The sequence below is a fragment of the Rhincodon typus genome, chromosome 19 (assembly GCF_021869965.1).
Source record: "Rhincodon typus isolate 14 chromosome 19, sRhiTyp1.1, whole genome shotgun sequence".
In the NCBI taxonomy this organism is placed as follows: Eukaryota; Metazoa; Chordata; class Chondrichthyes; order Orectolobiformes; family Rhincodontidae; genus Rhincodon; species Rhincodon typus.
The window spans coordinates 25,446,642-25,472,978 of record NC_063350.1 but is presented as its reverse complement, the minus strand read 5'-3'; the positions used below and the strand labels follow the sequence as shown (position 1 = coordinate 25,472,978).

Genomic DNA, 26,337 nt, shown 5'->3' with positions numbered 1-26,337 from the left:
TGCAGCATCAGATGCAGCAAGTCAGATGGGACTTAACTGACTGCCAGTACTGCTAGATGAGGCCTGGGTGCAGTGAACATTCATTGAGTGTAACTTTGTTGTTGATTGAAATGCAAGTGGTCCCTGCTTATTCCCTGAAGTAAATGCAGTGTGTTTTGTTTGTTTTTCTTTGCTTTTGTTGTCATTCAATAAACATTATTGTTTGTAATTATTGAAGATTTTCCAGTATGCACTGATACTACATTGAAAACTGAGATGATGTTATGTTATACAAGGTGTCAGGGGATGTGTACCATTCCCCTAACACCAGGGCATTATCCCCTAACACCCAGGGCATTATAGGGAACACAGTGACCCAGTGGTTAGCACTACTGCCTCACAGTGCCAGGGACCCAGGTTCGAATGCAGCCTTGGGTGACTGTGAGTGGAGTTTGTACATTCTCCCTGTGTCTGCATGGGTATCTTCCAGAAGCTTTGTTTCCTCCCACAGTCCAAAGATGTGCAGTTTAGGTGGTTTGGACATGTTAAATTGCCCAGAGTGGCCAGGGATGTGCAGTTTAGGTGGATTGGCCATGGGAAATGCAGGGTTACAGGGAAAGGGTTGGGGAGTGGGTCTGGGAGGGATCCTCTTTGGAGGGTCAGTGTGGACCCAATGGGCCAAATGATCTGTATCCACACTGTAGGGATTCTATGATTCTACCATTCCCTTAGACAGGACAATGACATGGTTTGACTTTCTGGTTAATTAGCATGAGTAGTCAGTTCTTGAAATAGCAGTTACAATGACAGTCCATCAGACAGGTGATGATGTAAAGAGGTAATACAATATATTTCCAATGAGGTTTCACTCATGCCACTGATATGTTTTTTCATTTCCCCCCTGCAGAGCGTACTGCGAAGGATGATTTGTGGCTGCCGATGAAAACCCTGGTTCACAGCCTGGCTTTAAATATAGCACATGCAGCAGGAATCCTGAAAGTTCTCTGCAACAATGGGTACCTCTATTGCTGGTGAGCATGAGGGCGGTGCCATAGAGATATGGCATGTGCATAATGAGGTGAGCAGCTTATATATGCGTCGGAAATCCTTCTGGTGCTCACAGAGATAAACCTTCTATGAAACTTCCCAAAATTTACACTTAGCCAATTTTTTGTAAAATTCAGCCCTATAAATATGGTGAAAGGGAGATGATGTAGCATTGGGCCTGGAATTTGTTGTACTGGCTATATTGACACTGCGCAAATTTGAGTGTTGTGCTTTCTGTATTCCCGACGGTGATTACAGTGATTAATTTGCTAGATTTTTAAAAATTTCTTGGAGATGTCACTGGCTAGGTCAGCATGTATTGCCCATCCCTAATTGTCCAGAGGCTACATAAGGATCTGGATTACATATGAACCAGATCTGGTAAGTCTGGCAGATTTCCTTCCCTAAACGGCATTACTGAATAAGACAGATGTTTATTACAATTGACATTAGTTACATAGTCATAGTAAGGTATATTTTTAATTCCAGATTTGAATTGCACTTAAGATTTCACCATCTGCCACATCAGGATTTGAACTTGTGTCCCTAGAGTATTAGCCTGGGCTTTTTGTATTATCAGCTCAGTGACATTACCACGATGTCACAACTTCCTGCAATTAGAAGCTACTGTAGCAAACTGAGCAGTGGATCAGGAGTAATGCAGAAATGGTTAAAGTAGAATCTCTGCCATGTATCCAACACAGGCCCAGAAATAGTTAAAACAGTTATTTGAAGATGGAACCGATGGTCATAGCAAACTGATTTGTTTCAGGGTCTGTTTGTATATCTGTCTCTTTTAGATGGCGTGTTGACCTATCCTCACCCTTGTCCCCTGTTCCTCTTGCCAGTTCTTCAAACAATATATAGAAATCACAGCCTTTTAGTCTTCCATTGCTCAAGCAGTCTCTAATATTCTAGTGGTGTATCTGATTTAGTGTTTAGATGTTAATAAGATGTAAATGAACGGTTTATAATCACAAATGAACACATTCACAAACGTGGGTTAACGATTCAAAAGACTAACAAATTACATTCAGATGGTACTTTAAAATTATGATCAGCGGTCCATTCCTGCCAGATATGTGTAGTTTCTAATACTCTGTACTTCACATCAGTGAGCACTGACAGTAGCAGAATGGCCCTACTGAATTAAAAAGAGGAACCAAATGAGGGCAGTAAAATTATGTTTTAATTTAAATCATAAATTATTATTTCTGTAATTATGCTAAATGCGCTGAGCCCAGCAGCCCCATTTCACATTGATTTTAATAGCTGAGGCAATCACAGTGGTGTTGAATTAATCCATTTGATTTTACCATTGATTTTAATAGGGAAAAAATATGATAATGAGCTGTTCAATCAAGGGTTTCTGTGGCAGTAGGTGGGAGTCTTAGCAAATTGTGGCATGTCTATAGGTGGTATAAATCACAGACCATAATTTTCTAGAATTCCTGCGACATGTAGATGTGCAATTAGTATAGTGCAATTTTTCAACAAATTCAGGCCTCATTGGAAAACAAAATTTGAATACAGACACCAGAAGGAAAACTGGTGTTCTAAGTGTTCTAAGCTGTGTTGGAGAGGGTATGTGGAACAGTATAGTTATTGTATGTTCTTGATGTTCCTTAGATATTAACTTATACAGTGTAGTCAACTTTGTCATCCATGTATGTCGTATTTAGCATGTGACTATGCTGTGCAAAATCTAATCATAATAGCATAGCTTGAAGTTATAACAGTAGGACAACTTTGTGATCAGAAATTAATATTGTGGGAATGAAATTCATCCAGTCCCACAAAACTGACTGTTAGCAAATCAACAACAACAAAATAAAAGCTGTGAGAAACTGTTCTGCTGATTCACTACTCTTCCATTTTGCATGGCTGCGAGTGACCAACTTCACCATCTGGAAAGTTCCGAGGCAGGGGAAGCAGGTCTGGCTGCTGCTGAAACATCGGGTTGAGATGGAAGCACGAGTGCAGCTGCTGAGTAAGTAATTTAAATATTCAAAAAGATAATTAAGAACAGTTTTAATTCTCAGTTTTGGCTTTAACAGCCAGAGTCCCTGTTTCCCAAACTGTCAGCAACCCGACAGCATCACTAAGGCAAATGGTTACAGGGAAGGATTCTCCCGTGGTACTGACAAGACAGGACAACTTAAACTCTTTACACTGAGAGCTCCAGCCATAGCCGAGTGAGAGGCTGCAGTTCAAACTCCCAGACTGTGCTTTCACTGCTAACAGATCAATGCCAACTTGTTCATGTGGCCAGCAGTTCACCCTCAGCTGCATTTCCCTGCTGTTAGACTTTACCCTGACAAGGACATACATACCAACAGATTCAAGAACAGCATCTTCCCTGCTTTTATCAGACTTATGAACGGATCTCTCATATATCAGTGTTGATCTTTCTCTGCACCTTCTCTGTAGCTGTAAGAATATATTCTGCACTCTGTTCTATTACCTTGTCATACTTATGTAAGGTATCATTTGTCTGGATAGCACACAAAAGCATTCTTTTCACTGTATCTCAGGACATGTGACAATAATAAATCAAATCAAATCAAATAGTTTATGCAGTCCATCTTCTACTTCTGAGATACACGGGGAGAAGCTACACCACCAGCAGCAACAGGGGATACATGGCACTTGCTGCTTTCATCTGGGCCACATGCCCTGCCACAGGGCAGGGAGGATAAACACTGAGGTCCACATGGAAAGGTGCTAGAAATCCTTATAACAGCGTTTATGGATAGAGAATTGACTCTACCACCGTATCCTCCCAACCCCACACCCACGGTTCAATCACCTGGTTCTGTGCCTCCCTTTTGAATGCTGCACTCTCTTGTCACACAAGGTGAGAAGCCAGAGATCTCTGAATGTGAGAAATAGATCATGGAGAGAGGAAAACAGCATTATTTTTATGGATGGTGACTTGAAGCATGGTTATTAGATGTAACAGAGATGAGAGTGAGTGAGAGTGTTATCCATTTAGATGGAGAGCTGAGGAGGTTCCAGTGGAGAGATGAATGCATGAAGCTGCAAGGTGTGTTGTCCTCAAGAATGCTATGCAGGTGGTTGTTGGGAAAGTCAGAGCATGGGGCTTGGCATTGTAAAGGGTCACACCATTCAACTGTCATGCCCCTTGAGGCCCTGGATCTTTTTGATGCACTGTCTCTAGCTGCTGACATCTTTCAAGGACTTCCATGCATGCCTATCTGATTAAAGAGATTATCATCCTCCTCTCATTCCCTGCAGAACTTTGGATCTTGCAGAATGAGCTCCCAGGTAAGAGTTAAAAACCTGGGAAACAGTCTTCTCTATTCTGAGTAGTCAGTCATTGTAACCCATATCCTGGTCCCTTTGATTAGAAATCCTTCTTCAGACTGAATCAATGCATCATTTCCCCTTTCCTCACTGACTAGTCAGGCAACCTGGATAATGGATATCAATGGCATGGCTTCTATTAAGCGCTTCAACAAAGCTATCTCCTTCCATTTCCCAACCAGGAGGTTGATTGGGGAAAAACAAGCTGTGTCTTTCACAGCTGCTGTTAAATCAGTTTTGCAAGGTCTTCAGGAACCTGGTGCAACATTGTGATGATGTCACAGAGCTGTACATTACTGAGCATCAAAAAAGCACAAAGTTGGCAGAGGTGAACGCTGTGGAAGAATAAACTACATGACATGAGACTGCAATATACAATACTACACAAGCCTGGAAAGATTGAGAATGCACATGGATACGAATACATTCAATCTTCCACTTATCCATTCATTCACTCAGTGAAACATTAGATTTTTAACTTACCATACTGCGACTAGTGCTAGAGAAATAAAGTATGTGCTGTCTTTCTATGCTGCACTCTGCTCATACAGAGTTCTCCAAATCATGCTGCGCTAAACATTTCTTTGACAGCTGAGATCAGAAGAAATACCCAGCAGCATTGAGTTGGGAGAATCGTTGAGCACAGCATCAATTTGCTTATTGTTGCTGTTGCTCAGGATTATGCCTGAGGTGCTCTGTTTTAGACAGCAACTTCATCTGCAGAGTATCAGATGCATTTGAATCTCGCCTTGACTCAACAATACAATCTTCTTTGCGAACAACAAAATTAACAGCAGTATATCACACTATGTAGTAGTGATTTGCCAATCAGAAGCAAGGTGAGTTTAGGTGTTAAAGTAAATACATCAATAAAACTCGTGTATAGGTACAAAATATGGATGTAAACCTTTATCTCAATTTAAATGTAAGTGAGAAAGTGATGCTTCATTTGTTATTTTCAAATAAAGTTTTGGGCACCATACCTCAGTTACTAGCTCTAGGATCAGGATGAGTGTGAAGTCTCCAGGATCATACCCAACTAAAACATTAAATTATGAAGAAAAGTTGAGTAAATACATTTTTTTTATTCCCTCGAGCTTGTAAAGTTGAGACATTACTGAATATGTTTAAAATTATAAAGAGATTCAAGCGTAGGCAGAAAAGAAATATTTCTTAGGTGATCTTGGAATCCAGATGAAGTGCTTTATATAAAGGAGGACACAATACGAATGCAAGAAAAGTTTGAGGAACCTTTCTAAAATTCTGAACTATTTTGTCTGGTTCTGGGCACTACACTTTAGGAAAGATGTAAAGGCTTCAGAGAAATTGCATAAAATAAATTATGGGAGCACTTCCTGAAAAGAAAGATGTTAGTTAGTTCCATAGATAGATGGGAGCAGCTGGAATCATTCTGTTGACCCCTGTTGTGGGTGAATCCATTAGTACGGTTCCAATGAACCCATGTGGGCAGTATCAGAAAGAGACCAGGTTATTTCTAATGTAAAGTATCAGCATTTGCATCACACAGAAATGACAATTTACCATTTTCCTTCATTCATTGGAGGGCTCTGAGAATGAGGGCCATGGAATGCCTTTGTGTGAAGCTTTGACGTAAAGGTCTTTATGTCAATGTAAGCATCACAAGCAGTGTCAAGCAAAAACATTAGGAAATTGTAAGTGCCATATGATTAATGACACCCTGTCCACCCAACGTCCACGTCACCCAAGAAAGGCAGCACTGCATATAAGAGCACATTGGCAAATACTTACAGTTTAAGGTGAGAGATAATCAGCTCCATGCCATTGTGCGGCTGATGAAATTTGAGTTTTTGTCATGGATTGTGGTCTACAGCTGACACTTTCAAGGTCACCTGTGGTTAGTCTGAGCAGCAACAGAGTGAAGGAAATGCGAACCTGGAGATAAACAACCGCAACAGGTTAAATACCTGACGAGCAGGGTCAGGCAAAGTGAACCTGAGAGTGAATCTAGTGTCAGAGAAAACATCACAACTCAAACAGTGACCTATGCTTAGCTACTCAGGATCCAGATTTGCAGATTGAGTGAGTAGTGTCTGGAGAGACAAAGTGCTTATTTTTTGTTTTTATAGTCTGCTAGGGTTGGAGAGTGGCAGTGAGAGACCTGAGTTTGGTGATGAGTGGGTCAGGTTGTGTAATCGGCTCCTGGATTCATTTGTGGATTATTGCCTGTAGTTGATAAGGTTGATTTAGTCGATAAGGTTGACAATGGCAGGAGAACCCAGCCCCAGTGGACTGCTCCACCTGCAAAATGTAGGAAATCAGGGAGGCTTCCAGTCTCCATGTTGACTACATATTGCAGGAACTGTGTTCAGCTGCAGCTCCTGATTTGCCGCATGGAGCATCTGGCATTGTGGGTCGATTCACTATGTAGCATCCATGAGGCTGAGAACGTCATGGATAGCACATTTAGTGATCTGGTCACACCACCAGCAAGGGCTACACAGACGGAGAAGAGTTGAGTGACCACCAGAAAGAAGAGTAAGTGTGGACAGGCACTGTAGGAGTCCCCTCTGGCCATTCCCCTCTCAAACAGGAATACCGTTTTGGATACTGTTGTGGGGATGGTGGCCTCTCAGAGGAAATCAGCAGCAGCAGGCCAGATCAGTGGCAACACTACTGGCGCTGTTGAATGGCAGGGAGGGTCAAAGTGTAAGTGAGCAGTAATGATTGGGGACTCTGTAGTCAGTGGTACAGATAGGCATTTTTGAGGCCACAGTGAGACTCCAGGATGGTGTGTTGCAGGGTCAAGGGGGAGGGGCTAAGCAGCCAGAGATCATAGTCCATATTGGTACCAACGACACAGGTAGAGAGAGAGATCAGGTGCTGGAAAGGGAGTTAGGTAGGAAGTTGAAAAGAAAAACCTCTGTGACTGTAATCTTTGGATTCCTCCCTGTGCCACGTGCCAATGAGGCTAGGAATAGGAAGATAGTACAGTTAAATACATGGCTAAAGAGGTGGTGTCAGAGGGAGGGCTTCAGCTATGTGGATCATTGGGATCTCATCCGGGGCAGGTGGGTCTTGTAAAAGAAGGACAGAGTGCACCTGAACTGGAAAGACACCAACATCCTGGTATGGAGGTGTGCTAGTGCCACTTAGGAGGCTTTAAAATTGTGTGGCTGGGGGTGGGAACCAAAAAAATAGTTCAGCAAATAAAATAACTGAGGAGTCAGAGACTAAGGCCAATAAGACTAAAAGGAAGAACAGACAGGGAAAGGTTACAGAACATGGCAGGACTGGAGGTCTGAGGTGTAATTGTTTTAATGAGAGGAGTATGACAGGTAAGGCAGATGAACTTAGAGCTTGTAGCTATTACAGAGACTTGGTTGAGAGAGAGGGACAAGACTGACAGCTTAACTTTCTAGAATTTAAATGTTTCTGGTGAGCTAGAGAGGGATGTAAAAGAGGTGGGGGAGTTGCATTACCGATTAGGAAGAATATCACGGCTGTACTGAGGGAGGACACCTTGGAGGGCTCATCCAACAAGGCATTATGGGTGGACCTCAGGAATAGAAAGGGTGCAATCACTTTCAGGTTATACTAAAGGCCTCCCATCAGTCACAGGTGATAGAGGAACAGACACGTGGACAGATGATGGAAAGATGTGAAATCAACTGGTTTGTTGTGGTGGATGATTTTAACGTCCCATATATTGATGGGGACTCCCATAGTGCCAGAGTCTTGAATGGGGGAAAATTTGTTAGGTCTGTCCAGGACGTTTTTTTAAAACAATATGTAAATGGTCCAGTTAGAAAAGGAGCCATACTAAACCTGAAATTGGGCAATGAGTCCGGCCAGCTGATCGAAGTTTCAGTGGGAGAGTATTTCAGGAACAGTGACTGTAACTCTGCAAGTCTGAAGTTATTTGTGGATAGGATAAGAGTAGTCCTTGGCTGAAAGTACTAAACTGGGGAAGGTTAACGACCACAATATTAGGCAAGAACTGAGGAATTTTGATTGGGGTGGGGGTTGGTGGGGAGCTGTCTGACGGTAAATCCACATCTGGCATGTGGGAATCTTTTAAAGGCCAGTTCATTAGAGTCCTGTACCAGCATGTTCCTGTGAAAATGAAGGATAAGGATGGAAAGATTCAGGAATTTTGAATGACAAGAGAAATTGAGAGCTTGGTCAAAATGAAAAAGGAGGCATATGTAATTCAGTTTGGAAAACTGAAGACAAACAGAGCCTTGAAGAACATAAAGACAGCAGTAAAGAACTCAATCAAGGAATTAGAAGGCCTAAAAAAGGCCATGAGATATCTTTGGCAAACAGGATTCAAGAAAATCCAAGGTGTTTTATACATGCATAAGGAACAAAAGAATAGCCAGGGAAAGGGTAGGTCCATATAAAACAAAGGAGGGAATTTAAAACTGTTGCTTTTAACCAAGCACTTGTGAACTGAAATGGAATTATTGATAAAGATGCTGGATTTTCTTGATGGTAATTTAATTGCAGCATTATAGAGGATCAGAAAGCAATGCAGAAAGTGGAAGAGAATAGTAAAGAGTACTTTGGATGAAATGACAGCAGGGGCAATGCTTGTGTCGACATCATCAGAAACAGAAGCATGCAGAGTAAATCCACATTAAATCCACACTTAGCAAGAAAGCCTAGTGTCCAATCAGTAAGTGAAAATGAGACATTAAAAATTGAAATCTAATTGTACTCAAAGATCTGAACAGAAGTATGAAATAAACGTTTAAAAGCAAAAGCTGGAGGTGTTAATTAATTAAAATATGGCTTTTATAAACAAGTAAGATGACATACTTTGAACGTTAAGGACACCAAGGAAAATGTGTGATTCACTTGAAATAACAGACAGAGCCTGGAGTAAAATTTAAGATTGCAAACAGCTACAAATATTCACAATTAAGTAGACAGGAAAGTGAAGAAACATTTTACACAGAAAGAATGCTGCTTCTATTAAGTTGCCCATAGTGTTCAGGGATCTGTAGATTAGATGTGTTAGCCTTGGAAAATGCAGGGTTACAGAGAAAGGGTAGGGGGATGGGTCTGGGTGGGATACTCTTTGGAGGGTTGGTGTGAACTTGTTGGACCGAAAGGCCTGTTTCCGCACTGTAGGGATTCTATGATTCTATGATTCTACCCAAACTCTCATTATAACTCAAATCCTTCATTCCAGGCAACATCTTGGTAAATCTTTTCTAAACCCACTCCAGCTTAGTATTATCCTTCCTATAACAGGGCCACCAAAACTGAACATAGTGCTCCAGAAGAGGCCTCACCAACGTTCTGTACAACTGCAACATAACGTCTCAACTCCTATACTCAAAGATCTGAGCAATGAAGGCAACTGTGCTTAAACATCTTCTTAACCATCCTGTCTACATATGACAAAAACTTAGTGTTGCACCTTTTATGGACGTTAACAGTACCTAAAATTAGACTATGGAACACTCAAATATGAACTGAGGAATTATATCTCAAAATCACAAGAGAAATAAAAATGAAATTGACTATTCAGCACTGTAAGTGAATGAATAAGATTGACCATATAATTTTTTGAACTTTGTTTCTGCCTCAATTCTCCAACAGCAGCAAAAGGACCAATATGAATTGTTTGACATGTTAAATGCATGACAGAAAGACATGTCTAAGCATTAGAGGATTTAGAAGATCCTGTTGAAGACATAGTCAGAAAGTCGATTTTGAGCAGATCTTTCAAAGAATGAAAGAAATGGTAAGAAGAGCTTCAGGAAAAATGCTTCAGAGCTATCAGCAGAAGAGTTGGAAAAATCTACTGCATGGAGTGATGGTGGGAATTTGGTGAGATTGTGAATTCAGCACAGAGGGGAAAGAGTTGCTAAGTACTTTAAGTAAAAAAGCAACAGTAAATAAGAAAATAAATCAGTTAATTAGTTAGCAATTACATATATATAAATCAAAGTAATTAATTAGAACAAAAGATTAAATTAAAACTAATTGATATCAACAGCATACATTTATTTAGCACTTTTAATATAGGAAGATATCCCAATGTGCTTCACAGGAATGCTATAAATAAAATCTGACGCTAAATCTCGTAAGAAGGCATTGAGGCAGGTGACCGAAAGCTTGAACAAAGAGATGGTGTGAAAATGTATATCATTTGTGTAATTAATATGGCTTAATCTATCAAATTGTACTGTATACATGTTTAATGATTAAAGGTCATCATTTGTATATTATTGTGTTGCTTAGCAAATTTGAGATATGTTAAAAAAATTCTTAAAAGTTGTCAAGTCTTTTTAGTGCCAAATTCTGTGCTTTGGCTTTAAGAAAGAAAATGTGGAATGAACTGAAGTTATAACTAGATACTGTTGCACATTTGAGCTCTAGAAATTTTAGCTTAGCAGTAAACAGAAGCCAAAGCTACAGTCCTGGTTAGCCAAGAAGGTGGCCTCAAGACTGAAAGTTCCAAGGCCTCAGGTCAAAAGAAAGTTATAGATTACAGTTTGGAAGAAAAACCAAGGCTCTAAACCTTGAGCTGGGGGAATGGTCTGAAGACTAGATATTCCAAGAGCTGCCAATGAACACATACAAATTGATTTTGGATTGTGGGGAAGCTAGAAACACTCTTTGCATTGGTCAAGAGTTCCAAATATTTGGTTAGAATTTGTTAGGTGCGTTGATTCAAGTGCACTTAACTTGCAAAGCCACCTGCAGAAAGGGTACAAATATAAGAATGCATTTCTGAGGTCTTTGCCCTCATCAAGAATTCATACTTGTCACACAACATTAGCCGGGTGAGAGCTTTTGATGGGAGGGTGAGTTAGAAATAGGTTGCTTGCTAGGAATCTAACATTTATGTCGGACAATGCCAGTTAATGGGCACTTTTCCCAAGTTGAGGGGATTGCTGTAAGAACCCAGTAATAGGCTTAGGTAATGGCTAAAGCAGGGTTAAAGTAATTACCTTAACAGAGTGTGAAAAGGAATTGTACAACCATTTAGACTAAACAAGAAATTGTTCACTCAGCTAAAGTCTAGCCTTACCGCTCATAAACAAAGCTTTTCGCTGTATTTCAGTACACACGTGACAATAAAATCAATTAATCAATCTATCATTACTCAATGGGGTGAATGGCCAACGTCTGCTCCTGTATGTTATGGTCCTTTGGGAGAGAATTCCAGAGCATAGGGTACAGTCAACTGAAGGCTTGGCCACCAATGGCCAATGGATATACATTCCTCTAAGGTGTAAACACCCAAAGTAAAAGATTAATCAATCATGGTTAACAAAATAAGGTAAAGATTACATTAAAACAAAGGAAGTGGCTTATAAGGAGGCTTGAGAATGGGGAGCAATTCAGAACCCAGCAAGAAACTGATTTAAAAACACCAAGGAAGATATCAATTTAAGCTAGCCAAAGTATAAATGCAAATTGTAAAAGCTTCTCTAGGTATGCGATGAAGAAAAGATTAGTTAAAACAAATGTGAGTCAATTGTATACGGTAATAGGAGAATTGATAGTGGAGAACGGGAAAATGGTACAGAGGCTGGAGGAATGCTCCGCTGCTCTAGTTCCATTACTTCATAGGCCATAACATAAAATAAAAATAATTTTCCTCATTACCAAGATGACCAATTAAATTCCTTACTTATATAAGGTTTTAAACAACAAGATCCATCTACCAGGTTTCTTATTAAACAGTGATTGTTTTATAATCTGAACAAAACTCGTTCAATAAAGATGCAACAATTGGTTAACATACAGACAGTAAAGTAGAAATATAAATGCTTATCTCTCTAAACAGATTCAATACACACAAGTAACACCTGTGCTCCCCCACCATGCACAAACTCGGGGCAAGAGAAAGAAAAAATCAATTTCTATGCAGTGATTGGCTGACTGATTGTTTTTAGAAAAACAAACACTATGGTTAATGGGTTATTCTAGAAATCAAAAGAATAAAGTCTAGAATATTCTGCAATCTGTTGCTCTGATGTTCAGGCTCAAGTCACTAATGCATGCTTTTCCCTTAAATCCTACAGACACAGCTTATTCAGGATGTACAATCTTAAGATGGTTCTTCAATCACTCTTTCAAAAGAACAAATAGGTTCCACCCTGAATTCAACAAAAGAATATTCCTTTCAGAAATGAGAGTGATCAACTTATTCTCAGCAGGCTTTCTTCCACATGAAGCAGACAAAACAAGGGTCTCTCCAAGCCATGCATTCTGAAGAAGGGTCTAGGCCGGAAACATCAGCTTTCCTGCTCCTCTGATGTTGCTCGGCCTGCTGTGTTCATCCAGCTCTACAACTTGTTATCTCTCCAAGCCATGCCCTATTCAAACCAGCTCCAGCAGGGTCAACAGCAAGGCAACCAGTGTAACCAGTCATGTAATTTACAGGAAGTCTTGTGAAAGATATATTGCCAATGCCCATAGTGAGCTTCCAATGTGCTACTTTAAAGAAACCATTCCAGGTATTTCCACAAAACTTGAAATAAAGCAATTTCCTTCTAAATGTAAGTCCTCCAAGCAACAACTATAGAGCATCTTTGTAACAATGTCCTGAGATATTAACAAAGTTTAGTAGTTTTCTGGATTCTAAGGAGTCTCTCTTTTCAATCCTGTCCCATCTCACGAGGATGATTCTTTTATTTTTCTCACTTCTACCTAGCTACTGGATCTCTGTAAAACCTAAGGAAGCATGGCTTCCCTCCAATTCAGGACAAAGGAGCAGTGCTTCAAAAGTTTGTGATTTCAAATAAATCTGTTGGATTATAACCTGGTGTCATGTGAATTCTTACTTAAACTGTCTTGACCATGTTAAATTAAAGAAATGCACAGGCAAATGCACAGGCTTTGTAGTGCTTATTAAATTTGCCATTCCTAGAGAGAAGTACTACAATTTACTTACCCCTGTGGCGTTTTCTAAGGTGCAATTTCAATACTAATGTTGATATTCATCCACACTAGTACATATCAATTTCTAAATTAGCAACCTTTGCACATCAAGTTAAATTTCCCTCACAATGATGTTTTGCACTTGGATTCTTCCCTGTAATCAGTGAATAAAATTATGGCAGCAGGTACAACTAAATGAACATAAAGAAAAGGTATAAAAACAGAAATTGCTAGAAAACCTTAATAGATCTGGAAGCATCTGTAGAGAGAAAGCAGAGTTAATTGTCAAGTCCAGTGACTCTTCTGAAAAAGACCTGCTGAGTTTTCCCAGCAATTTTTGTTTTTGTTTCTGATTTCCTACATCATAATTCTTAGGGTGTTTTTTTTTTTAATGAAATGGTATTGCACCAACAAGAATACTTAATGTTCTCTATTATTTCTTAAATCTAAAAATGTTCAACGTTTTGACTTTCTCTTGCATTTAATTATCTCCTGCAAAAATGAGAAAATGCGACAACTTCTGGCTCAAATCTATGTAGCAGGGCTCAAAGGTTCTGCTAACCCAATGCAGTGATCCATTTCTTTCATGATTTTAAAATTCTGAGCAGTCAAAGATATACACAGCATAATGTTGTCCAGGCAACCCTACTGGAATAGAGGCAAAGGAAAAAAAGACAGATTTCCTTTTAATGGCAGTAGCTGCCATGTACTGCTCAGTTTAAAGTTTTCGAGAAGATTTGTAGCTCGGGTTGTGGATGAGGTTGTAAACATGCTCATTGAGCCAGTGGGTTTTGATGCAAACATTTCATCACCCTGCCAGGTAACATCATCAGCGTGCCTCCGGTGAAGCTTTGGTGTTCTGTCCTATTTGTTATTTATATGCCTTGGTTTGCTGGGGTGGTTGGTATTACTTCCTGGTTCTGTTTCTCAGTGGTTTGTATATCGGGTCCACTTCAATGTGTTTGTTGATGGAGTTCCAGTTGGAATACCAGGCCTCCAGGAATTTCCTGGCATGTCTCTGTTTGGCTTGTACTATTATGGATGTGCTGCCCTAGTCGAATTCATGTTCCTCGTTGTCCGTGTGTATTGAGACCAGTGTCTCTTGGTGGCTAGTTGGAGTTTGTGTATCCATGTTGTCAGTTTCCTTCTGGTTTGGACTATGTAGTGTTTTTCACAGTCCTTGCGTGGTATTTTGTATATTACACCCATTTTGCTGGCTTTGGTATGGGATCCTTCTCGAAAACTTTAAACACCTACAAGTGTGATACCCTCAAACTTGGCCCGCAGATGGGAAACGAATGCCATCCGACTGAGCGCAACCCACAAACAACTATACTTCCTACACGAATGCCTCAGAAAGCAGGTAGTACCACAAAGCTTAAGGTATAAACCACCTGTCAACAATCCATAGGCAAGGAGGACAGCTGAACAGAACGGCTGCAGAATGATAAGGGTTATGGTCAATGACCCCCACAACTGCCTCCACAAGTACAAACGGGAAGTTGCGTGCCAATAAACTCTGTACTCCAATACAACCAACCAGGAATGGACATCTACACTGAAACAAGCCATCAGCATACAATAACTAAAGACCAGAAAAAAGAAAAGAACAGCCCTTGAAGAAAAACTGTCCAAAATCACCCACATCAATGACATGGACAACACAGATTCATCAATTAAAAACATCTTGGACTGAACACTTGCAGACACTGAGAAGACCATCCTAGTACGCGGACTGAATTATAACTACAGAGACACCAAAAAGACTGACTTCCTGGCTGCACTGGAATTGACACTGAAGAGTAACGAATTCACAGATGAAGTACAACAGACCATCAGACAGACAATAGTCCCAACCCTAAGCAAAAAAGGAAAGTGGAACACATTCAACGCAGAAGAGAAAAAAGCCCTGGAAAGACTCAAGAAAGACAGGAACATTGTAATCTCACCAGCGGACAAAGGACGCATGACAGTAATCCTCAATACAGCCCAATACATCGAGAAAGCTAACACACTACTGGCAGATACCAACAGCTACCAACAGATGACGATAGACCCAACACCACCGTTAGGGAACCGGATTATAACGACTTTGAAGAAATTACACAACTCAGGAGACATCAGCAAGACAGACTACCAAATGAAGCCAGTGGGATCTAACACACCCCAATTCTACAGACTCCCCAAGGTACACGAACTGGGGGTCCCCCTCAGACCTATTATCTCACTACCAGGCACACCAACATATAGACTTGCCAAAGAACTATAACAGAAATTGAAATACTTAATGGACAACACTACCCACTCCATCCACTCCTCCCAAGAATTCCTCAACATCATCAAGGACACTAGGAGAGGAGAGGATGAGATGATGATATCTTTTGACGTAACAGCACTAATAACGTCCATAAACATCGACCTAGCCAAAGAAACAATTGCCACACTGCTGGACAAATCAAGTAAGCAGACAACCCAGGACACCAACAACATCAAATAAGGACACCACCGTGAAACTACTAGATCTGTGCCTCACAACACTTCATCTTCAACGACAACATATAGAAATAAATCAACAGAACACTAATGGGATCCCCAGTATCAGGACTGATTGCAGAAGCAGTAATGCAAAGGTTAAAACAGACAGCGCTCCCCAAACTTTAGGTCCAATATGTAGACGGCACCTTCGTGATTATTAAATGCACAAAACTAGAAGAAACCCACCAACACGTAAACAACATCCTTAACAGGATAAAATTCACAAAAGAAGACTACCCTTTCTGTACATAATGATAGAACATAAAAACAACGGGGAATTTCAGACTAGCGTGTACAGAAAGACCATGCATATGGACCAGAGACTCAATTACACTAGCAACCACCCCAAAGCCCACAAATGGATCTGCATCAGGAAACTATTTAAACCACATAACACATTACAGCAACCCGGAACAACGCAAAGCAGAACAGGAACATTTATACGGAGTCTGCAAAAGGAATGGAAACCTGAAAAGCACAATCCACCATTACCCCCAAGACAGACCCTAACAGAAGACACAACACGACCAGACTCACTAATCACCCTACCATACGTCAAGGACACTTCAGAGATGACCACAAGACTACCCAGACCCCTAGGTATCAAAGTAATCCACTAATCGGCAACCACCCTATGAAAGCTACTGACTAACATAAAGGATCCCATACCAAAACCAGCAAAACTGGGGGCAATATACAAAATACCATGCAACAGCTGTGAAAAACACTACATAGGCCAAACCAGAAGAAAACTGACAATACGGATACGCAAACATGAGGACCAATTCTCACTTATCTCACTACAGACGATGACAAGGGACATGAATTTGACTGGGACAACACATCCATAATCTCACAAGCCAAACAGAGACACACCAGGGAATTCCTGGAGGCCTGGTACTCCAACCGGACCTCTATCAACAAACACATTGAATTAGACCCTGTGTACAAACCACTGAGAAACAGAACTGGAAATAATACCAATCACCCCAGCAAACTGAGGCATATAAATAATAAGTGGGACAGAACACCAACACTTCACCAGAGGCACCCTGACAATGTTACCTAGCACGGTGATGAAATATTCACATCCAAATCCACCGGCTTGGTGAGCAACTCTACAACTTCGTACTGCTAAATGTTTGAAAGTCTGATCTTCTAACGAATGTTAGTGAATGGATCAGTGATCTATTGCATGGATGAGTGGGTGAGTCGGTAGATGGATGAAGTGGGAAGGTAATTGGGTAAGTGCATTGGTAAATATTTGGGTGGATGATTGGGCAAGTGGGCAAAGTTAATAGGTGAGTAAACAAATAGATGGGTGAGTGGGAGGAAGGTGGATGAGCTGGGTATGTAAGTGAGTGGGTGAGGTCAGTAAATGGGTGGATGGATAGCTGGACAGGTGAGTGAGTGAATGGATAGGTGGCAGAGTAAGTAGATGGGTGAGTGGGTAAGGTTGGTAGGTGGGTGAGCTGGATAGGTGTTTAAATGAACTGCTGGTCAGATGGACTGATCTGATTGGGAGTGTGAGGGGTGTTCCAGCGGCAGACGGGTACTGTCTGGGGTTTACTGGGATGGGGTAGGGTGTGTTTCAGTTAGGTAGTTGGGAGAAAGTCATGTCAGATCAGAGGGCTAGTCAGGTTGGGCCAGGCCAAATTGAGGGGTTGGGGAGTCAGTCAGGGTGATAGTCAGATCAGGCAGTCATTGGAGTAGTAAGAGGGTGGGAGTCAGCTATAGAGTTACCCAGGAGTTAGAGTAGGTTTTAAGATGTCTAACATTTCCTGAGGGTCCCAGGAAACATGGGAGATACTCCTCAGAAGTTTAAATTCCGTGGGCAATTCCCATACAGGTCCATGTAGCAGCATTTCCTCAAGATCCTGAAGTGCATCTTCATTCATATGTCCAATCTCTGATGATCCAGAGACTGGAAGATTTGAGCCATTGTGTTAACATTAAAGACAGTTAAAAAGTTTCATTAATGGCTTCTGTTTAACTATGGAATTCAAAGCCCTTGGCTCTCATTACTACAACATTGTCTTATTCATAATACTACACAGCAAAGACATTTAAACATTTTTTAATATACCTACACTTCTAAATTATTTATCAAGTCAAGAAAATTAATGCATTTTGGTATAACAAATATCTCAGTTTTATGTCAATTTTCTCTGTAGATTCAATAACCTCAAGACTGCAAACCATTAAATTCATATGTGGATTTGCTTACATCCAGTTTTCCATGTCTGACACAAAGCTTCACTTGGTAGGATCATAAATTGGATAATCAGGCATCGAGGTCAGTGGGTCCAATTTGTGCTGCTTCTGGGTAAAATTTTAATCACTTCCAAGCTGCATTCTCTTGACCCATGCAAGGAGAACTGCTTCAAAAAATGCACCCTGTGCTGTAAATTTCTAATTGACTTTTATGTTCAGACATAAAATCAATCCAACTATTTTATGAAGTACTTCAATAATTACTCAGACTGCCTGAGGATCTACAGATTTTGTACTAACAGCATTGGAAAAATGAATGTCACCCAGTATGAAATGCTGCATTCACTATCACATACAAAAGAAGCTGATGGTTACTATTAAATTACATTGTTTTGGTAGATTATTTTACAAAGTAATCTCAGGAGTCTCAAGGTACAAGTTCACAATTGTTTATTGAGCCAACAATGGGAGAGTCCACCCCAGAGAGGATTTTGATGTAATTCTCTGACTCAACTAGGATTCATCAGATATTTATGCATTGCATGTCACATTGACAGTATATTGTCTGAATTCTGAAATTATCTGTTTGAGATAAATCTGTTCACGCATTCTGAAAGTGACAGCGTGCCTATTACCCCTGGTCTCACCAGTCCCTACCCTCCCAGGTGCCATCTGCCTCTCCAAAGCCAGCACTTCGATACTATCCTTGACCAAACCCTGTTGCTTTGTCTAAGACTGCTTCCCTCAGTGTGGTACAGGATCACCTCCACATTCCATCTCTAAGTAAGACCTTGGGGTCAGTGCTGCAGTGTTCTGTCTGTTTGTCTGCTGTATCAGCATCCTGAGAGAGCCTGCTTAGACTGTTTTTCTTTTTAACCTGAGTACTCTTGAATAAGAATAAATTAAAATGCATCTTAAATAGTTCAAATTATTTTTGTTTACAAAGTGAACTCAGACTCATTATTACTTTATTCTAGTCCCAGTTTAAGACTGATGTGGGCTTAACCTATGCCAACTCATGTCATGCCCAAAATTTCCCCTAACAACATGAATGTAAAGTCCTGACTGACTCAGTGGATAAGAAGCATCACCTGGATTTGCTACTGTGTCATGTGGACCAGGAGGGACACTGTTCAGTTCTCAGCTTACACTCAGTTGTTTGATGTCAGACATGGCCAGCAGCTGTGCACAACAACTAGCCACACTGACCCTTTGTTATTTCAGGGAAAATTAATTTGAAATAGGATATAAGGAACAGTCAAAAGCCCTGCTGCTGATCATTATTCATAGACCCTTACTGGAAAGCACTCCTGAACCTTAAATACCACAAATAGTCACTCCTACATCATCAGACATAAATAGTTTTAGCGCTGCATTATGTGGTTACTCTTAATGCTTTCTTGTAGTAGCCTTAGATACTTTTTTTTAAAATAGACAATTGAAAGAGCTTTTGCCACACCCTGAAAACAAAGAAAATACGTCAGATAGAACACGATCTGATTTGACTGCTTTGACTCATTGTCAAAGTGCATGCACAAAGCATCGAGAAATGGTTCGCAAATGGGTATTAGGGAAGAATTTTGAAGAAATGGAGAAATTTATCAAAGTGTTCATGAGAAGAGAAATTTTCATGACATTTTCGACAGAGCGGGAAAGGACTGGCAAATAGTGACATTAGAGAATTTCATTGGGTATATATTTGAAGGTTTTCCAATGAAATAGAGGGGACCAGAAACAGGAATGCACATTTGGCTGATACATGTTAAGGATCCAAGCTCAGATGTAGACCTGAAATATTTGAAAATGGATGGGATAGTGAAGAAACAGGAAACTGAATCATAATTTTTTTGAATAAGTGTGAGTTATGTAGCGATTTTTGAGGGGTCTAATGAGTTCTTGCTCCATATCTTACCAAATAAGACGATCAACTATTTACTCTATATGGTGTCTCTCACTGTTGATTCTACCCTATCTCACCATGTGCCATTTCCTGGAACAACTCTCCACTGAGCAGATACCTGCCAGAATCCTGTGCCCCCATGATGTCTTTAAAAGGTCACTGGGCACCCAAATGGGCACTGGCATTCCAAAGTTGCCCAGCTTAATCAAGGATGTTTCTTCAAGACATCAAAGAAGGGGAACATGGCACTGCAGTTCACCGACAGAGACTTGGAGGTCCAGGCTGAGTGTATGGTGCAAAGGAGGGCAGTTCTCTTCTGAGAGAACAGGTGGAGGAGGCCAAACCACCAGATCCTGGCAGTCTGCTCTGAGGTCACCACCTGGGTCAATGCCGTAACCAGAGTCATAGAGTCATACAGCATGGAAACAGACCCTTCAGCCCAACTCGTCCATGCTGACCAGGTTTCCTAAAATAAACTAGCCAAATTTGCCTGTAGCGGCCCATATCTCTAAACCTTTCCTATCCATGTACCTGTCAAAATTTCTTTTAAATGTTGTTATTGTACCTACCTCTACCACTTCCTCTGGCAGCTTGTACCATATATGGACCACCTTCTGTGTGAAACAGTTGCCCCTCTGGTCCCTTTTAAATCTTTTCCCTCTCACCTTAACTTATGCCTTCTGGTTTTGGACTCACCTACCCTGAGGAAAAGACCTTGGCTACTCACCTTATCTATGCTCCTCATGATTTTATGAACCTCTATAAGGTCACGCCTCAGACTCCTATACTCCAGGGAAAAATGTTTCAGTCTATCCAGCCTCTCCTTATAACTCAACAAGTGCAGTAAGATGGCCAATGACCTTGTCTGCTGATCCAACGTAAATACCACACTTCTCTCTCTACCACCTTATACTATCTCTGCTACTGCAAACATGTCCCACCAAGGCTCATGCTCTGCCTCTCTCAATATTGCCTGCAACATCTTGCCTCACCCCACTCACCACTCCCCAAACCCTCACACCACGTGGCCTCTGCTCTACCTTCTCACTCCCTTAGAAAGCCTCATCACTTTTCCACCACTTGCATCAGGATTAACAGTAGTGTCATTCATTTTCACCTTCCTCACTTTCCCTTGTTGTCTCATTACAGGAGCAGGCAATCCATAACATGTCTGAGCAAGCCTGTACCGGTACCCGACGTTTGTCTTCTCACCCTCTAGGAGGACAGAATCGTGGCCCATGCAGGAAAACATGGTAACTGATCCTACAGGATGAAGAGACATTGATATCCTGGAAACTGATTAAGTACCAATCTTCATTCCACTGCAAATCTTAGAGTATCATTCATACCACTTCCAAGCACTGGCCTTCTCTCTCGTCCCTTGCAGGAACCGCCAGCTTCTTCACTCCCTCCACAGAAATGTACCCTTCTTCCCACAGATGCACTTCTTGAATATCTGAGGATGGGTGTACTGAAGCATCAGCAAGGCTGCCTGTTGCATTCTTTCCCCAGCCCAGATACTGACACCTTAAACACAACGTTAGGCCTGGGAAATATGGGAGCAGAAGCTAATGAACACCTCACTGCAATACCCTGACGGCTGGCTAAGGAAGAAATACCTCAGACCACTGGCACTTGCAGGGCTGATAGAGACCTGGCACCTGCTTAGCCACAGGCAGGAGAGGATTCTGTATTGTTGGCAATAAGGGAGTTTATTCACATGCACAGACAGTAAGATGAAGTCACAGACAGGGATGTGGGAAGCAATGGCCCTCATTGCCCAGAAGCTACAGCAGTGCAGTGAGTCATGTGACCATCTGGCTGCTTCCATGGGCAGGATGGTGGTTGCCATGGAGAGCGAGGCCCAGCAGCCTCAGGGTTTCCTGGAGAGGAGAACACACCTGCATTCCATTGCCCCAACCATTCTTCCTCAGGATCAGAGACATGGCGATAATAGAGACAGGGAACTTGGAGAGCTCTTCAGTGGTCCTTCCTCATGAGTAGACAGGGCAGAGCCAGGAGGCACTGGAGGAGGATCCACACACTGGCTCTGCTGAAGTCCTCAATCAGATCACTCCAGAAATGTCGATGCCCCTCTACCTCCACCTTGCCTGCCCTCCCCTCCAACCATTGGAATTTCACATTGAATAAGGTCAGCTTGCTGCTAGCAATAAGACCTCTGGCCTGTGCTGTCACAAGTGGCCCCAGGGTTACCCAACTAAACATTCAGAGCCAATATCTCCACTGATGAGCAGACTCATTCCACCCCAGCTGCAAAACCATGACTACACAAAGATTCTTTATGGTCTGATAAATTTATGTTGTTATGCTCAGCAATTGATGCACCTTTATTCCCAGATTATTCCGTGATCTCTACGCACCTCCATCCTTAGTTTACTATATTGCAGAAATAAGTGAACTCCCTATTCTTCCCAGTAAATAAACCAGCTCATCCTTTGTTAAATTGAATTTAGTTTGCCATATTCTCCATCTGCTCTGCAAGGCTGTTCGTCTTCCTGCAGTTTGGTGCAGCACACTTTGTTAGCAATTTTCCCAACTTGCCATCATCTCTAAATATCTAATTTTGGGCTCCAACGGGTCAGATTTTTGTGGAGTCTTGCTGGGATTTGAAAGGGCTTTCATAATGGCAGACATGACCCAGTTCCATAATTCCCACTCCCATTCCCGCTGCTGGCAATGTTTTACCTATATGGTATAAGGCTGTGCATAGCCAGAACATTCCTTATTGTTCTATTGATAGGATGTGCATTTCAAGGTGTTTTGTATGGAGCCAGAGCTGTTCTAATCATAGATTCATGGAACGTAGAGGAGCCATCAAACATGATGTAATCCTCGTCCTGAATCAGCGACAATAAAAGGCCTTTCAGTGTTCCTTTTGAAAAACATTTGCTCTTCTTAACTTCATAGAATCCCTACAGCGTGGAAACAGGCCCTTCGGCCCAACAAGTCCACACCTACTCTCACAGCATCCCACCCAGACCCATCCCCCTATAACCCACCTAATCTACACATCCCTCAACACTACAGGCAATTTACCATGGCCAATCCACCTCGCCTGCACATCTTTGGACTGTGGGATGAAACTGGAGCACCTGGAGGAAACCCATGTAGACATGGGGAGAATGTGCAAACTCCACACAGACAGTCATCCAAGGCTGGAATTGAACCTGGGTCCCTGGTGCTGTGAAGCAGCAGTGCTAACCACTGAGCCACCGTGCTGTCCCAACTGCTTGTGCAATGTTTAATTAAGGCCCGTCAGAGTGTCAATAAAAGAAAATTTTGATCCATTTCTCTCCTCTTAATCGTGCGTAAGTAATCACATGAGCATTGGAAAAACTCCTCAAAGGAAAATCAGGTTATTAAAAGATAACAAAGATGTCAATTAAAGGAAGTTATCACTTACCTGCAAACGTTGCCAGGATTGTTTATAGGACTGATTCCATTGGCCACTTTAGAGTTCAATTAAACATTCATAAAGGAGACTATTCTGAAAACACAACTAAGTTGCATAGCCAACTATTCAAGTTATATTTTTGATAAAGTTGCCGGATGGTCTCATTACAAATGCTTGGCTGAGCTTCAACAAAAAATTTAATGTCATCTGCCAGCCCAGATTGCAGCTGCCTGTGGTACAGACTGTAACTGGGTCTTCTAAGTGAGAATTTCTTAAAGTTGTTCTGCAATGCTATCTGTAAAATTCCATACTTAACGTTAGCAGTTTTACACCATCTATGTTGCAACCATAGCAGGAATATCTGATGGGTGGGTGGGGGTGTGGTGGGTGCAGAAGTAGCAGCTACAAGATGAAATTTGAGGAATCCTCACAGTCCACTGAGTTTATCATTGATTAAATCAAATTGCTGATAGCCATAGACCATTGAAGATCTTCTAAAACAGTTTTAGTTTGGATGGAAATCAAACTGGCTCCAGGTTGTTGGTAAATGGTCACAGTTCAGCTTCTCATAGTTCAAAAGGTAGCCAAAATAGTGAGATGTGAAAACTTTCAAATCACAAATAGTTAATCTGAGAGAGAGAGACTGGCAGTCTTACCATAGCTTTTGACCTTTACTTTCTTAGAACTCTTTATGTTTGTGAAACAGAAACAGTGTCCAGAAAGAGTTGTTTGACAATCAAACATCAGCTTGTATAGTCTCTTCCAAACACTGGTTCTCCAACAATTAAGGGAAATAAACCCGATTTCATATTTCCCTAAAAACTTTCCTGAGGCATTTTACCAAAGTACTTTGACTTTCTGTGTTCTGCAGGTGGACCATTATCCATAATAAACTATTGACCTCATTTCAAAGAAATCACAAGGTTTTCCTTCAATTCTCGGAGGAAATAAAACCCTGTTTAACCATTAAAATATCCAGACAGTTCAATGTCTTTAAGTGTTCACATAGCCCAAGATACGTAAGCTCAACACCTGACAAACATACACTATTTCATTTTTTCTGATGCACCATTCAATATCAAACTAAGAAATATGTCACCTGTATCAGCCAAGAAGGATCCCAAAAAGAAGAATTTCTAAAAATTTAACAATCACTTCGCTGTGGACCTGGTTCCAATAAGTGGCAGTGTTCTGTGAGTGCCTCCTTTGCAAATCAGACAATGTGTAGGCGATTTCTGGCTTGGGTGGAAATAAGAAAAGTGCCCTCATTTGGATAAAGCCTCTTGCTGAAAGTTCTCCATCACCTCCTCCTCCCTGGTCTGTAGGAAGCTTCTCCTTTTATTTGCTACCTCTGCAGCCCCAGGGATACTACCTCAATGACAGGGAGTAACTGTTGTACTAAGCATCTTTTCAATCACAGGCAACAGCTTCACCATGTGCAACGTTAGTCCCTGCAGACTTCACCAGCTGTGAGCAAGTCTCCAGGACACCCAACACTTTCACAAACTCAACAGTGCTTGCAAATGAGAGATAGTAGGAACTGCAGATGCTGGAGAATCCGAGCCAACAAGGTGCAGAGCTGGATGAACACAGCAGGCCAAGCAGCATCATAGGATTTCTGATGAAGGGTCTAGGCCCGAAACGTCAGCCTTTCTGCTCCTATGATGCTGCTTGGCCTGCTGTGTTCATCCAGCTCTACACCTTGTTGTCTCAGTGCTTGCAAATAGTGTGCAACAACTAACAAGCCAGCAGTCGATGATCCCTCTAAATGACATTAGTGGGATTGTGCTTTGTACTGCAGAAGATATATTCATCTGGAACAAAAACAGAAATTGCTGGACAGACTTAACAGGTCTGGAGAGAAAGCAGAGTTTATGCTTCGAGTCCAGTGACTCTTCTTCAGTCCTAAAGGGTTATAATAATTGCTTGCCATTTATGTAAAGTTTAATAATTGTATAAAACATTACTGTTTTAGGATGATGTTGAGCATGGAGTGGAGTCTACATGATGGTCAGTCTATCCTTACTTTAAGGAACATGAAGATTTTGCCTCTTGTGCTGTTGAATTTGCTGGTTGTTCTTCTTTGCTGTACTCTACAAATAATCTGAATGTAGCCATGGTAGTATGATTCCACTCTATTCACATGACACACTGCTACCGTTTAATGCAGATGCTGCTTCTCTAACAGTCTGCATCTCAGGATGTCTGAGTGCTCTACGCATTTCATAATTACATCAGTTACATCACAGGCTGATGTCCTGATTCCTGATTATTAATTATTTTATATTAAAACTTGCTGTCTAAAGCCACTTGGGCCTGAATCACAGAAAGCAGTTCTGCAATTCCACTTAAAAGATGTGAATTCTACTGCTAACACTGGACCTCACCTCCTTCCAAATCAGTGTGGAAGTGTCAGACATAATAATTATTTCATATGTCACTGTGTTTTAACTAGGTTCTTGAATAGATGAAGCAGCAGGTAAACAGCAAAATACATCTGAAGTTTCCTCAAGCTACCTAGTTGAAATTAATTTCTCGTTGCTGTAAATGCAATTGACATGCAAATATATGTGGTGTGCAACCATTAAAAGCATAAATGAAATATTAGCAGTTTTGCTAGCAGCAAAGTTAACGTAACAATTGCATGTCCCCAACAACCTGCTGTGATCTTGTGGAAAGAACATTGAGATAGTGCAGTTTCAGAATGACGGTAAATCAACGGAATTATATACTATAGCAAGGAGATTTGAATGCATTAAAATCCGTGTAAATGATAGAATAGCTGGCATATTTCAAAGATTTGAAACTTCAATCGCCATAGACCTTTTTTTTCAAAAGCTAGACACTAATTTGAAAAGAGAGAAAAACATGTATTTGTCATTTTTTTTCACAGGTCCATTGTTTCAGCCACGTCTCAATCGACGTGAGTGACTGTTCAGGATAGCCAGCAATTGAGAAGCTGATGCATTTAATTTGCCTGGTGGTAACCATTTGTATTAGGTATGATCAACCAATGCTCCCACCCATGGAA

General features: G+C 41.1%; 1 long non-coding RNA gene across 5 annotated transcripts in view; it reads left to right on the top strand.

The window, feature by feature from the left end:
* The window catches only part of LOC125485528, a 51,573-nt gene extending 38,468 nt beyond the window's left edge, over nt 1–13,105 (top strand). For 4 of the 5 annotated variants that reach the window (XR_007264241.1, XR_007264238.1, XR_007264242.1 and 1 more), the window contains 2 exons: nt 887–3,016; nt 12,384–13,105. This is a non-coding gene — a long non-coding RNA (uncharacterized LOC125485528). Of the gene's footprint in view, nt 1–886; nt 3,017–9,945; nt 10,085–12,383 lie in introns of those variants that run through there. The other variant, XR_007264240.1, reaches the window with a different exon arrangement.
* Nucleotides 13,106–26,337: the final 13,232 nt, after the last annotated feature.